Source organism: Camelus dromedarius, unplaced genomic scaffold, assembly GCF_036321535.1.
Source record: "Camelus dromedarius isolate mCamDro1 unplaced genomic scaffold, mCamDro1.pat HAP1_SCAFFOLD_41, whole genome shotgun sequence".
NCBI lineage: Eukaryota > Metazoa > Chordata > Mammalia > Artiodactyla > Camelidae > Camelus > Camelus dromedarius.
The window spans coordinates 940,385-953,833 of NW_026989840.1; the positions used below are offsets into that span (position 1 = coordinate 940,385).

Consider the following 13,449-nt stretch of genomic DNA (forward strand, 5'->3'; position numbering starts at 1 on the left):
AAAGTAGCTCATGTGCAAATAATACTACTTTTCTCTGTGAAAAGAAATAGATCAGATAGAGGAAATACTTAACCCAGATTACTCAAAAGCATTTCCTGAAGGAAATAGGTTAATTATTTAACACTAAATTTTGTTGAATCTGGTTATCAGTGAGCTATTTTTACCAATCAAGAAGGATATATTTCCTAAATTGGTACTGAGCAATTCATGTGAAATGAAACTTGCTCACATTAACTAGTTTAAAGTAAAGGATGCATTATAGTATCTGTGGTCTGTTTATAACTTCGCTTAAGTAAGCACATTGTTGTAGGTTCCAGTGAGCTGAACTTTGCCTACATGTATTTCTACTCTGGGCTAAAATATTTAGGGAAAATATTTTGAATTATGTTTCCCTTTTTTGAATACCAGAAATTCTGAATGGTAGCCAAGTTCGAGGGTGGCTTGTGTTTTCCTCACTGCCTCTTCCCTTTGTATAAGGTGCCAGTTTCCTTCTTAATTTTTCATATAAAATCCTAACATACTAAAGATCTATCAATTACTCTTGCTGCCCCAAAACTATACCCATCCTCAAAAATACATCGGAAGGGAAAAGAAAACTTATCAAAGTTAGTGACTATTTTCATGCTATTTAAATATGTCTAAAGGAACATAATGAAATGAATTTTACCATATCTCACCTGCCTCCACCCCCCAATCCCATGTGGGTTTGTTGAGTAGGATTCTGGGAGCAAATGAAGGACAGTGATGCCGTGATCCAGGCTCTCTCTGGGGTCTCCCCAGCACTTGGATCGGCACTTGGTATAAAGTAGGTCTCAGTCCGAGCCAGCTGAGTGAGTGAGTGACTCACAGGCATCGAATGAGTAACATCAGTGAATTAACAGCATTCTTTGTAGGACTCAGAGAATAAGCTGAGTGCCCTATGGCCTTCCCAGCCTCCCGTACTATTTTGATGTTGGGGTCATTTCTGGGAATGTTATTCTGTACTTGACAAAAGTCTAGTACAATTCCAGGGTTAAGTAACTTTCCCTAGGGAAATTTTATGATAAAATATTAAGAAAAATGGTTAAATGCCCAACATGACATAGCACTGTCCTTTGGTGTTTAGATAATGTATGGCTGTAATTTTCTTACTTTATATGCTTTCTACATTTTCCACCGTGTGTACGCAATACTATATAGTAAGAAAATGCAAATATTTAAAAGAGAAAATCTCTCTTCTCCAGATATGATTTGGTTAGAGGATGAGTCAGATAGATATATTAAGAGAATCTTAAATACATGTGTCCATAATTCACTCTTTAAATCCAGGAACAGGAAACTCAGGAATGAAATAGATTAAGAGAATCAAAGATACTTGTATTCAAGATTAGCAAGTAGGAGTGTCCTCAAAAGAAAAGGTGATTATCTATAATTCAGGGATTAAATGTGATAATGAACGTACTAAGACAACATGAAGTAGAAAATGCCACGTGGGAAGCACTGAGTAAAGGGCAATTTACCATGATTATGCCAATATGTGTGGTCAATTCCCAAGCAAATTATTGTGTAACCCCTGCTAGAGGGAGAAAGCTTCCAGCCTTGGCTGAAGAGTGGGGAGGATCCAGTGTCTGTATTTTTTAAAATGTCTACAGGTGTTTCTCATGTGCAAATTGGTATCCCTGCATGAGAACCATAAACCAACAGAAAACCCAAAAGACCGAGGACAATGATGGGTTGCCGACAGCCCAAGCTTTTCTGCCACAGAAGAGTGGTTCCAGTCAGGAAGACTGAGCAAGAGGCTCAGAGTCTTAGCTAAGGACAAGCAAGTCGGGACTTCTAATACGACCTAATGTCATCGACGGGGGAGGGCAGTTCAGCACAAGAAGGGAGCACCAGGTGAGTTAACATGGAAGTTACATCCTGGATCCAAACAGTGATGGATTTGGGTCCCGGAGGGTTAAAGCCCTGCTTCCGTTGGGCATGGACCGCATTCCACAAGAGGCTGAGACAGGAATTATGAGGCAGAGAAAAATTCCCCCAGGGGACTCCCGAGTCTGGGTGCCTGGAAGGGTGATGGACGAGCACGGTCCCAGCTCCACCCGCACCGCAGGGCTCCGAGTGGCTGTGGAGCTGTGCGCTCCCGGCCGGACCTCAGACCTGACTGCAGTGCTCCGGGCTGCGGCCTGGGGAGCGGCATCAGGAGCAGGCTGTCCCCGTCATTCTCGTAGGTGCTGCAGTGACCCCCACCCCGGTGGCCACGGCGTTCCCAAGCCAAGGGTCTAAGTGACTTCAACCTTATTTACAGGTGACCACAGCTGGTTAGCCTGTGCTGCTCAAAAAGAAGATCCCATATGGGGTTTTGATGTGTTAGGGGGTTTGCTAATACCTGGCCTGCTTTGAATCTTTTCATCTTGACAGCAGCCTGGGCAGTCGAAGTTTCACCTCCCAATTTTATTTCAACATTTTTTGTTGAAAGTATAGTTGGTGTACAATATTGTGTTAATTCTTGGTATACAGCATAGTGATTCACATATACATACATATATATATATATATATATTCCTTGTCATATACTTTTCCACTATAGGCTATTAAAAGTTTTTGAATGTCGTTCCCTGTGCTATGCAGTAGGATCTTGTTGTTTGAAACAAAAATTACTAAACAAAGTAACAAAGAAGCAGACTAAACCTAGCCATGTATACGGCACAGTTGAGTTTATCTCAGGATTTAAATGTGGTTTTGAACTCCAGGATCTCTTTATCAACTTATCTTATGTAAAGTGCCTGTGGAACACTTCTCAGAAAAATGTTTAAAAATCATAAGATTTAGAGAATAAAGAAGGAAGATAATTATACTGAAAAGCAGGTATCAAAATATAGAAATGGGCATTTTGTTATACAGTAATATCTGAATTATTGGAAGGACGTGTTGAATAAGAGGATCCAGTGATGGGTCTACTGACCGCAACATTCTGCCACAGCAGTGAGTGTAAATCAACTTCTGAGATCTGCAACAATTGCATTTTGAATGTAAATAAAGTTAAATAACAAATAAGCCATGAAGTGTGGATTCAGATTCAGGGGTATCACGAGTCCATATCCCCACCCCTTCACAGAGCTCCCTGCTCTTCCCCTAATATCATTGAAAGAATTGGGGAAAGTTTGTGAAGCGAAGGGCATGTTCCATTGCAAAGAAATCTCGTAGCAACCCTGGGAGCATGGCCAGGGAAATTTTAACGCTGAGATCAGAGGCAGTGGGAAACCTAGCAGGGGAAGCTCTTTGCAAGTCACATCATATACTCTGTGTGTGTCCACGTGTGTGTGCATACAGACGTGTGGGCATGTATGATGTATACACCTGCCTTTCGTGTGAAGACGCCTCACTGTCCAAATTTGAAATCCATCCAAACGTGCAGTGCAGTCAGCCGAAGCTCCGCCAGACGCTAAGTTGTCTGTTGTTGCTCTGTCTCTTCTGCTGAACTCCACGAGTAAACCACGCGCCAGCTGTTGCTTTCAGGAACAACAGCTCTGTAGTCTACAGGTCCATGCCTTGTTTCACTGCCAACTCCGAATTCCTTTCAGGACAAATTGCCATTTGAAAAAGGGGGAAGCATTCAGTTGTCCCACAAGCCTCTGAGTGAGGAAAAAATTTAACCTTAGAGACAGCTCTGTGGGACAACATCCAGAAGGGTGCAGAGCACTGGGCTGCGAGTCGAGGCTGTTTCTTTCAAGCTCTGCACTGAATTTGAGGTGGCATGTCACTTCTTTGGCCCTTGATTTGTTCAGCTGAAGTTAGGGTCTTGGACCTGTTCGATCCAATGGTAGAGTATCACTTTTCTGATCAGTGATCCTCCATGGTTCCACAATTCCTTCAGAGGGAAAAATGAACATCCTCACGGCAGCCTCTAAGGCTCCACCCCCCAAAACCACCACTTATTTCCTATTCATTCTGGCCCACACCAGCCTCCATGCTGTCTGTCCAGCGTGAGGGACCTCAAGGCCTGTGATCACTCTTCCCTCTGCCCACACCTTTGCCTCCGTCTTTGCCTTATTCAAAGGTCACTTGCCCCATCCACACTCCTCCCTACCACACATTCCTCGCCCTCCTTTATTTTCCTCTGCAGCACTTATCACCAGCTCACCGACCCTGTATTTCTTTCTTTTACTTATTTTCTCTGACAATTTACAAACTGGAAATGCCATGGTGGATAATAGCAGAGAAATAGGGGGAAAAAACTAATGAGGGTAGGTATCTTCTAAAAGCTAAAGTGCCCACCTGAAAAGGAGGTAGGAGATAAAGTAGTAGTAGTCGTTACAATTTTGGTAAACACAAGGTACGTAGTCAGGACTAGTTTTCACAATACTTGAGTGTAGGTAGGCAGCAATAAAAAGAAATTTATCCTGAAAACAAGAAATTAAATTCTTGGGAAGATGATGTGTTCAGCTTGAAATGTCAGTAATACTTTTATGACCTTGGTCTGATAATATCTTGCTTTATAATTTGATCTGTTTGACAGCTGGGTCATGAATCTAATGATGCCACAGTTTCGGAAGCAGAACAGACCACCCCACGATGGGAATGGGACAACCATCTGTATCCAACGGGCAAACTGGGGTTATTTTATGAATACCCTGAAATGAGTAAGTCATCAGTGGGGATTTCTGTGCTGTCGGTTATACTAGAATATGCTTTGGGTCTCAGAAGCATCGGTTACCGAGCCAAACAAAGACCTAGCATACCGAAACGGATCCCGCTTTTCTCAATTAGATGCAATTATGCAGTCAGGCTTTCAAATAGGTTGCCTGTGTATATCTTTGTCAATATTTATGTTGTACAATGCTGAAGGTTTACTGCCAAGGAATGAAATGGAATACTCATTCAGGTAATTCTCCATCATTGATTCTCAGATCCTTCTGGTCATGTCGTCTAAGGATGAACTCAGAACCGTTACTAGATGTGACTCAGCACGGGCTGCAGCCCGTGTGGCACAGCTGTTGGCTGATATCCTTCTAAACAGAGTCATGTGAGCCCGCCAGCCTGTGCAGAAAGCCCGCAAGAGCATCCTGCCTCATGGCAGCAAGGGTCACAGGGTCACCCCTTCCACACCTCACACCTGCCTTTGACATTTTTCCTATTTCTTCTGGCCGATGGTTTCAGCCTGGTTCCTTGAGTCACCTCATGGCACATCACTGGCTTGAATTCAGGATGAATTTGCTGATCTGGAGTATTGGTAGAACACAGATCCCCTCCTTCTCCAATGTCTTTGTCCATTTCTGTAAATTTGCTTGGCCTTTGTTTCTCTTTGTTTGAACTTGGTTTTGAGCTCTCGGTTGCCTTTAAATTGTTGCATCTCAAAATAGATTTCCCTAGGAAACTTCAACTTTTCTATTATGCATGGCGCACTTTTATCTACTAGAAGGCTGATGATGTGCACGTTTTGTATCTGAGACCTTTGAGCTCACCACTGCCTTGAATTACTTTTTTTTTTTTAAGCTTAGGAGACAGGAAAGTATTTTTGTCAATAGGCTTTGCATTTATGCATGCCGGTTCATGTCTGCAAGACACCCCATTGGGCTTCCTGTTTATAAGTCTACAGAAAGAGGGAGTTTTCTTTTTCCTAAATTACATGCTATATATATAATAATTGCTTTTAAAATATATAATATACATAGAAAAGCATCTGATTCCCTCGGTGAATGAAAGGTCATTTTGTGTCATCTTCAGTCAGCTATGCTTTGTGGCCTGGTGTCTGATTTGAGTTTCATCTTTGCTTTTGTTGTGCTTAGTGACCAGGTTCGATTAAGGGTGCAGCTCCTGTCCCTGGTGTAGAAATTATGTTCGTTTTTTCTGCTTATTTTCAAAAGGACTTTAATCCAATGACCTGTTATTCCAAAATGAGTCATAATTGTAAATATTTCTTATTGGGGCTATTATCAGCATTAATAATAACAACAACATTCTGAGGGCAGCATATCATTTGGTATTTTAACACACACGAAAAAAGCCTTGGAAAATAGTTATTGTTCTAGTTAAGTCAAATAAAGGTCATTGAAAGGAAAAGTTGCACGCTTTTGGGAGAAATGGATAGGACTTTTAGAACTTTATAGTCTCATTAAAATACTAATTAAATAATTCAGCCTAACTCTACCCTACATAACAGGATGGAGTAACAGCTATTCTAGAGAGATTGTTCAGATTTATTCGTTTTCCTATTCTCTAAATAATCCCTAACGAATTAGAAATTTCAATCCATTTTTGAGAGTAGGCAGTCTGTTATTCTGTATTCAACGCTGGAGTGAAACTTATTTTGTGTTCTTTTCGTTCATGGGAGATAGGATTTCCAAGTGCTTTTTGAATTATTTTTGTTCCTCTCAAATAAAGTGCCTTTGGTGGTGATCTCCTGACCTCAGTTTCCTCCTCCCAGTTTTCCCCATGATCATTAATGACACCCAACCTGCCTTTTTAGTTAGGCCTCTTAGCTGCTGAAGGGGAACAGCTTCTGACAGATGACCCTGGAGCCCTCCACCCTTGCTTCTTTAGGCCTCGCACCCTGCCACCATCCCTAGTCTCCTTCGCCAGAAGTATCTTTCTCTGCTTTTCTGCCTGGAAGGGCTCTTGCCAAGCCTTGGCAGCAAACCCTCAACTTTTTAGAGATTTTCTGCTCTCCTTTCTAAGCATGAATTGCAGTTGATTCTTGTCTTGATGGTGCGTGATCATGTCTGTGTCCATTGCGCTCCCCGGCTGGACTGATCCTGTCGGAGGCAATAGTCAGGCTTTTCATCTTCCCGTGCATGTCTGAAGCACCACAGCCTGGACCCTGGTTCTCATACGTGTTTAAGTGACTTGAGCTTGGAGTTTCAATGCACTCACATACAACTGTTAGATGAGTTGGCGGTAACATTGCCCCCAAGGCCCCCACAAGTTTCTATAGGGCATATGTTTTTTTCTGAGTGAAATTTCTCTTTTATTTGTTCTAGTGATTTCCCCACTGTCCTTTGAGATTATTGGAGTAACCCTGAGTTATTAACCACAATAGCTCACCCCCAGAAGCAAAAGATCCTGCTGTTTGAGAACTCAGACACGGGACATAAGAGAAATAATCTATCAGTCTTAAAATCTGGAAGCCATAAGATACCGTTTTGTACTTAGAGCACCCACAGCACAAACACCAGTCTCTCAAGAACTTGGCGCTGCCTTCCCAGAGGGCGGGTGCCGTAAGTGAAATGCAGTAAGTGATGAAGTGAGAGCTCTTCGTCTCTGGTACTGCCTTTTCCATCCTTGCTGTGTTAACTTGATCTTCCCTTCATTTATTATGTTCTCTATTTAATTTACTGCATTTAATATCAGTTGTTCTTCAACATCTCCTTGCACCCGCCCCCTCCATTCCCTCTCTCTCCAGTGCTCTCCCACCCACGCCTCTCCTGCGCTCTCCAGGACCGCCTTTCTCCCCCACGCCCTTACCTCTGTTCTGTCTGCTCACCACCTGCATTGACATTTCCTTAACTCCGCAGAATGAACTTTCCAAAATGGCAGCTGAGTTACTGGGGGGGATTGTAGACCTCTCATCTCTTTACTGATTCATTCGTTTATCTATCCAACAAACACTGAGCACCTGCTATGCCAAACACTGTATCAACTGCTGGGGAGACCAAGACAGGTAAGACATGGTGTCTGCACTCTGCAGGGCAGGCGAGACTTGGCGAGTAGTTGATGGATTGCTAAGCAGGTGAACACACATTGGACTTCATAGAGCTGGAAATATTTGAACTGAATTTTGAAAGGTGAAAGGAAGTTAGCTCTCTAATGTGTGGTAGAGGGAGTGGACACTTCATGCAGAGAGGTAGAGACATATAAGAGTACACGGCATGAAGCGGCTTGGCCAGACTGAAGAACAACAAGTAGGGTTAGAACAAAGTATCCACAGGTGGGAATATCAGGTGCACAAGGCCTCTGTCATGATGGGTCTTGTGTGCTTAGACTTGAATGTATCCTTAAAAAAACAGCGCTATATTGGAATATATGTAAGCAAGAGAATTGCATAATGATTATGTTAAAGAAGATCTGGTTATACTGGCAGCAGAATGGAAAATAATATTTTTGGGAGGAGGCCCATATTTTGGTGGGAAAGGATATTTCGGGGGCCACTCCAGGTAATCCAGACAAGTGGCACATGCCTGCAGAGAGGCCCTGGGCAGAGGGATAGAGACGTGGGCGGCAGAAGTGGTGACTGCTGCAGAGGGGACTGCAGGGCCGCGGCGGCGGGCCACAGAGCTGCTGAGGAGACTTTCCAGTGACCCATCTGGAGAGCGGATCTGCAGGGGGAGTGTAAGGGGAGGAGATGGTTTCCAGGAGATTGTTCTGTGTGTGGCATTTTGATTGCAAAGTGTCTATGGGACATCTGAGGAGTGATGCCCGTTGTTAAGCTGGATTCAACAGTCAGGAGCTCAGAGGAGCTGCGGGTGAGGCCGTGGGGGCGATTCATTCCTGCCAAGTGAAGGATTGAGGACGAGGCCCTGGGGAAAAGGGCCATGTACATGGCACATGGGAGAAGAGAAATCCAGCAAGAGAAAGAATAATATCAGAGCAGTTGGGAGAAACTAGTTGAGGCAACACAGAGAAGGCTGTAACTTGGCTTCAGAGGGATTTGAACACTGACTAAAAGGAGCATAGTGAGAAAGGGTGTGTGTGTGGGGCAAAAAAGCAAGAGCTAAAACCCAGCTTTAATTGCCAAGACTGGGGAAAAGGCAGAGGAGGACTATACTTAGGTAGACTTTAAAAAACAGATCTGTGTGTATCTGTGTGTGTGCATATGTGCACACACAATTTTCTGTCTGGGCTTTTTAAATTTATTTAAGTAAAACAAAAATTAAGGGGGGAAAATATTCCACTGAGAGGAAAATATTTGTCCACGGCAAAAGCTAACTGGTAATCAAATAAATAGGAGCTGGAAGTGCCGACTAGTTTGAAACACGCAGCCACCGGCAGTGCAACTCCTGTCTCAGTGCTGCGATGAGGGCCGTGGGGGATGCAGGGCTCTGAGCCCTGGAGAAGTCTTCAGCGCAGGTACTTCTCCAAGAAACTGGACTTTAAAGGGAAGAAGAAAGTGTAGAAAGTATCAGAGAGCAACACAGGACCGTGAGAGAGGGTTGGGCGAGGGTTAGTTTTGTTTTACAGTGGGCGTTTCTGGCCTTGCTGAGTTGCTGGGCCTTTGCTCTTTTTGGTCTTTGCTCCAAAAGCTTTTTAGAAAGTTCTTCTCGCTTGAAAATCTGAACAGATTAAATCATGTTGGGTTATTTCTGGTGTTTTATTTTTTAATTAAAAAATTATCTGGAATTTATTTTAATGTCATAAATGAGGACACTGTACCAGGTCTTCCAATGATTTAGCTAATTACTGCAGTACTTGAATCCACTGATTTGAAGTGTCAGTTTTATAATATTACTAAAATCTCACAAATATCCACGTCTATTCTTGAAATGTAATCTATTTCATTCATACTCTCAGTGCACTATTTCTATAATGTTTCCATGAACATAGATTAATACCTCCTAGAGTTGGTCCTGTTTTATCCTTTTCCAGAATGTCTCTAATACTACAAATTCAAACATCCCTCCTCATTATTTTATTTGTATATATGGGTATATTTCTGGAATACATTTAGGATCACCTTTCAGATGTTTTTCTTAAATCCATTTGGGATTATTAACTAAATTTGCATTCAGATACTAAATTTATTTTGGAGAAAAAATGTTCTATGTCCCCCAAATTTGAGTCTGCCCACTGAAGAGGGTGGTGCATTCTACTGTTCATTCAATCATCTTTTTTTTTTCTTTTTTTAAATCATTTATCAGAATCTTCTTAATATTTTTCATTAATTTATTTCTGAATAGTCTGTGCCTGCTTTGTCATTATAAAATGATATCTTTTCTGGGTTTTGATCTGGGTTGATTGCTAATAAACTCATAATTTCTGGCTTCTCTTGAATAAGAAGGAGATCTGACACTGTGAGGCCCTATTTCCAATATGGTGATGGTGAGCATTGCGTTTCCTTAGGATGTCCACTTGCCAATTTGCCAGTGGCTGCACCCACTCCAAGCATTTCTGCTACTTACCTGCCCCCGTAGGCAGATGAGCTCATGTAGGGTTAGGTGGGTTATGGACACAGATACTGACATCAATGCTGCCACGCTGCTGACCCTGTGGCGTCACTAACTCTGGTTCTTGCTCTCTGACCTCCCTGAATATGACAGCTCCTTTTGGGCTGTGGACCTACTGCATCTTTCCAGCACTGTCGGCTTTTCTGCAACACACGCCTGCCTCTCAGGTCAGAAGCAAATGTCAGCTCCTCCTACCCATCCACCCCATTCACGGTCTTGCCGTTCCTGGCCAGAGTGGTCCCTACCCCTTGACTGAGCAGTAACACTAAAGGGACTATAAATTTGCCTCTCATCCACTGTCTTAGTTACATACCTGTGCTAGTTTACTTTAAAGGTCTGCCAGTTAGGAGGGGAGGGTCTAAAAGTCTTTTAGATCTCTGACCTTATCATTTCTAACCACTCCCCCACCCTATGGAACAGCTTACCACAGATCTCTGCTGCCCCATCTGTAGCATTGCCCTGTAAATTACACACAGAGAGAAAAGAACTTCTAAGCCACCACCATAACTTTGACTTCCTGTGACCACACAGACCATAGAAATATCAAGATAAAAATTCCTGAAGAAGAATATTTTGCTTAGGAAGACACTTTAATTGCATACCTTTCTGTGACTTGTAATAACTTCATAGACCCTCTGAATGTGCTGCACTCACTTTCCCAGACTCAAGGGAGCTTGCTCACTTGCCTATATTCAGTGTATTTCCTCCAACATTCTCTATGCATAGCTTTCCCAAAGGTACATTTCTTATTTCTATTTAAATTGTTAGATACATCCACAATATTCTTTTTTTAATCCTCAAATACAAATCATCTTCCAAGATTGTATTATTTCAACACTGAGAGTGAATAATATGCTTCGAGATTCCAAAGTTTATTATGAGCAAATAATTATGGTTGGTTGAAGATTTTTAAGTATGTTATTCCTACTAAGGGTATATATGTGAAAGAAACAGGTTGTAATGAGTCTTCTTCCCAGAGATTTTATATTTGCCTTTTGTTTGGATTCTTTCACTGTTGAACATTATTATTACCATGAACTTCTTTTCTCTTTGGGATTTAGTTCACCATTTTCCCCTCTCTCTTTACAGGAGTAAAAGAATTTATGTTGTCCTTCCATCCATCCACCACTTCATGTTTTGTGTCCATTCCTTCAACAGGTATTCAGTTTGGGTTCACCACAGTATATGTGGCCTCTTTCCAGTGGCCCCTCTGTTGGCTCTGGAGAACAATATATTGGAAATCAGAGTGGGTACGTGGAACCTTGACTACCCAGTATAGATGCATTGTGCCAGAAAGCCCAGAACATCGCAGCATGGCAGCCCACCATGCAAGGAACTGCAATTCTGGCTTTGGTGGACCAATGTGAATAAAAAGGCTTCATTGGGTGAAGACTTAGAAAAGTCCAAAAATGCATTGGTGTTGTTTCCTAAGGAATCTAGTGTTGGGTACTGTTTAATATGAGAGGGAGATGCTAACACTATCATCGTTATAAACAACATAGTTGTTGTAACTGTAATTGTTATTATTTTTAATATATTTTCTTTATAATTATTATTTGTGACTTACAAGACCCTTACAGAGGCAGTTGTTAAGGAGCGTGGCCGTTATACTGTTGCTGAAGTGTTAATTCAGTAGAATCATGGTAATAGCATTAATAAGTACTCACTCTTTTGATCCTCACATTGACTATAAAGGTCACCCAGCAGTGCTTGTATAATGGAGATAGAAATCTATCCGTTTAAGTGTTTGTAGAACTTAAAATAAGAGCAGACATTCCACCGCATTTGACCATATATTCCAGACTATCAGTTTAAAATAGGAACTACCTGATGAGGCCATAGAAACACTTTGTGCATCCCCAATCATTCACTACCTTCCTGGTCCCCTGGGGCAGCGGTTCTTCCAGAAGGTGGCCCCATCTCTCCTCCCCACCCCACTCTTGGCCTTTGATAACAACTGTTGGTCATTAGCTAAGCATCCTCATGTCCTGCATGTGTCTGAGCTGTGAGGGAAAAGAACTCAGCTGTTTACAAACTGTATTGACTATGACCAGTATGAACAGCCTCTCTCCTTCCCTGCCCACAACCCCACAGTGCAACACGGGGCTCACAACCACAGCGATTCCCATGCCAGCCCATCAGGGAACCTTCTTCCCTAGAAATATTCTTACAACCAGAGATGTTTCCTCCCTTACTTCACTGCCAGTTTCACTCCCAGGTTACAGTCCCCAACAAAAGGCTATCCCAGTTTGAATTTCTTAATTAAGTCTCATTGACCCTGAGTACCTGGCTTTTTCCTATGAGCACTCATAGAAATAGAACAGGGCCAGGCAGTGGCTGTGGGCCAGGTTCCTGGGTGAGGGGACTTGCTGGGAGCTTCAGGTTCTGTAGCCTGGCCCGAGCTGAGCTCCCAGCACGGCGTCTTCCCATCTGCATTATTTCGGGCCAGGCTTCAACAGTTCAGAGTTTCATTTTATCATCTGCAAACAGAATAATCCCCTGCTGCATATTTTAAGACTGTTATGTACCACAAAGGGTTCTTAGGGAATTCAGTGAGTCAATGCATGGAAGTCACACAACCTGGTCCTCAGGGAATGTTAGTTATCTTCATTATGCACCATCGATAAAATTGGCTCACAGACTTGGCCAGGTATCAAAGCTACAGGCACAAGAATTTGACAGTGTGTTACTGTCTGGATCATAGTCACAATTTTACACAGTAAAACAAACTACCTGGGACCACCCAGCTGTCAGCCCACCTGACTCCCCACCCCAGGATCCCTCAATTTATCTGATTTGCTTGCTACCCCTACTTTTTGGAGAAAGTTGGCAAATCACACACAGTCAATGACTGCTAGGTTATGTCCATTCCCATTCACTCAAATTGCCCCATTTTCAGTATCCACTGTGCTGCAAAACATAGACTAATGTTCAGAAATATGACAGCAAGGCCTTTCCCGTTCCACAGTCAGAGAACTAAGAATCTGTCATGTTTAATATGCCATGTGACACTAAGCAAAGCAGGAAAACAGGCTTCTGTGCTTTAAGAAACTTTTTAACAATGACGTTTGAAACTAAAAGTGTTTTTGTTTGGCCTTCAGCTAACCAGAAAATTCAATTGACTCCTATTACCCATTACTCAGGTGTCCTGGTTTGATTGTATTAGGCACTTTTTCCTCATCTCCCCAGCATGGCTTTGCTCCATCAGCACAGATGGAGTGTCTCCAAGGCTGCTCCGTGTGCATAGGCGTGTGTATGCACACATGTGCACCCACTGATTGGTGCCACTGATTCACATCCAGGAGTTGTTCTG

At 42.6% G+C, this 13,449-nt stretch overlaps 1 long non-coding RNA gene across 1 annotated transcript in view; it reads left to right on the top strand.

Annotated features, from left to right (window-relative positions):
• Nucleotides 1-11,749, top strand: part of LOC135320901 (uncharacterized) — a 49,511-nt gene extending 37,762 nt beyond the window's left edge. The window contains exons 5-7 of the long non-coding RNA XR_010380248.1: nt 1,632-1,875; nt 4,496-4,619; nt 11,295-11,749. This is a non-coding gene — a long non-coding RNA (uncharacterized LOC135320901). The remainder of the gene's footprint in view (nt 1-1,631; nt 1,876-4,495; nt 4,620-11,294) is intronic.
• The last annotated feature ends 1,700 nt before the right edge of the window (nt 11,750-13,449 follow it).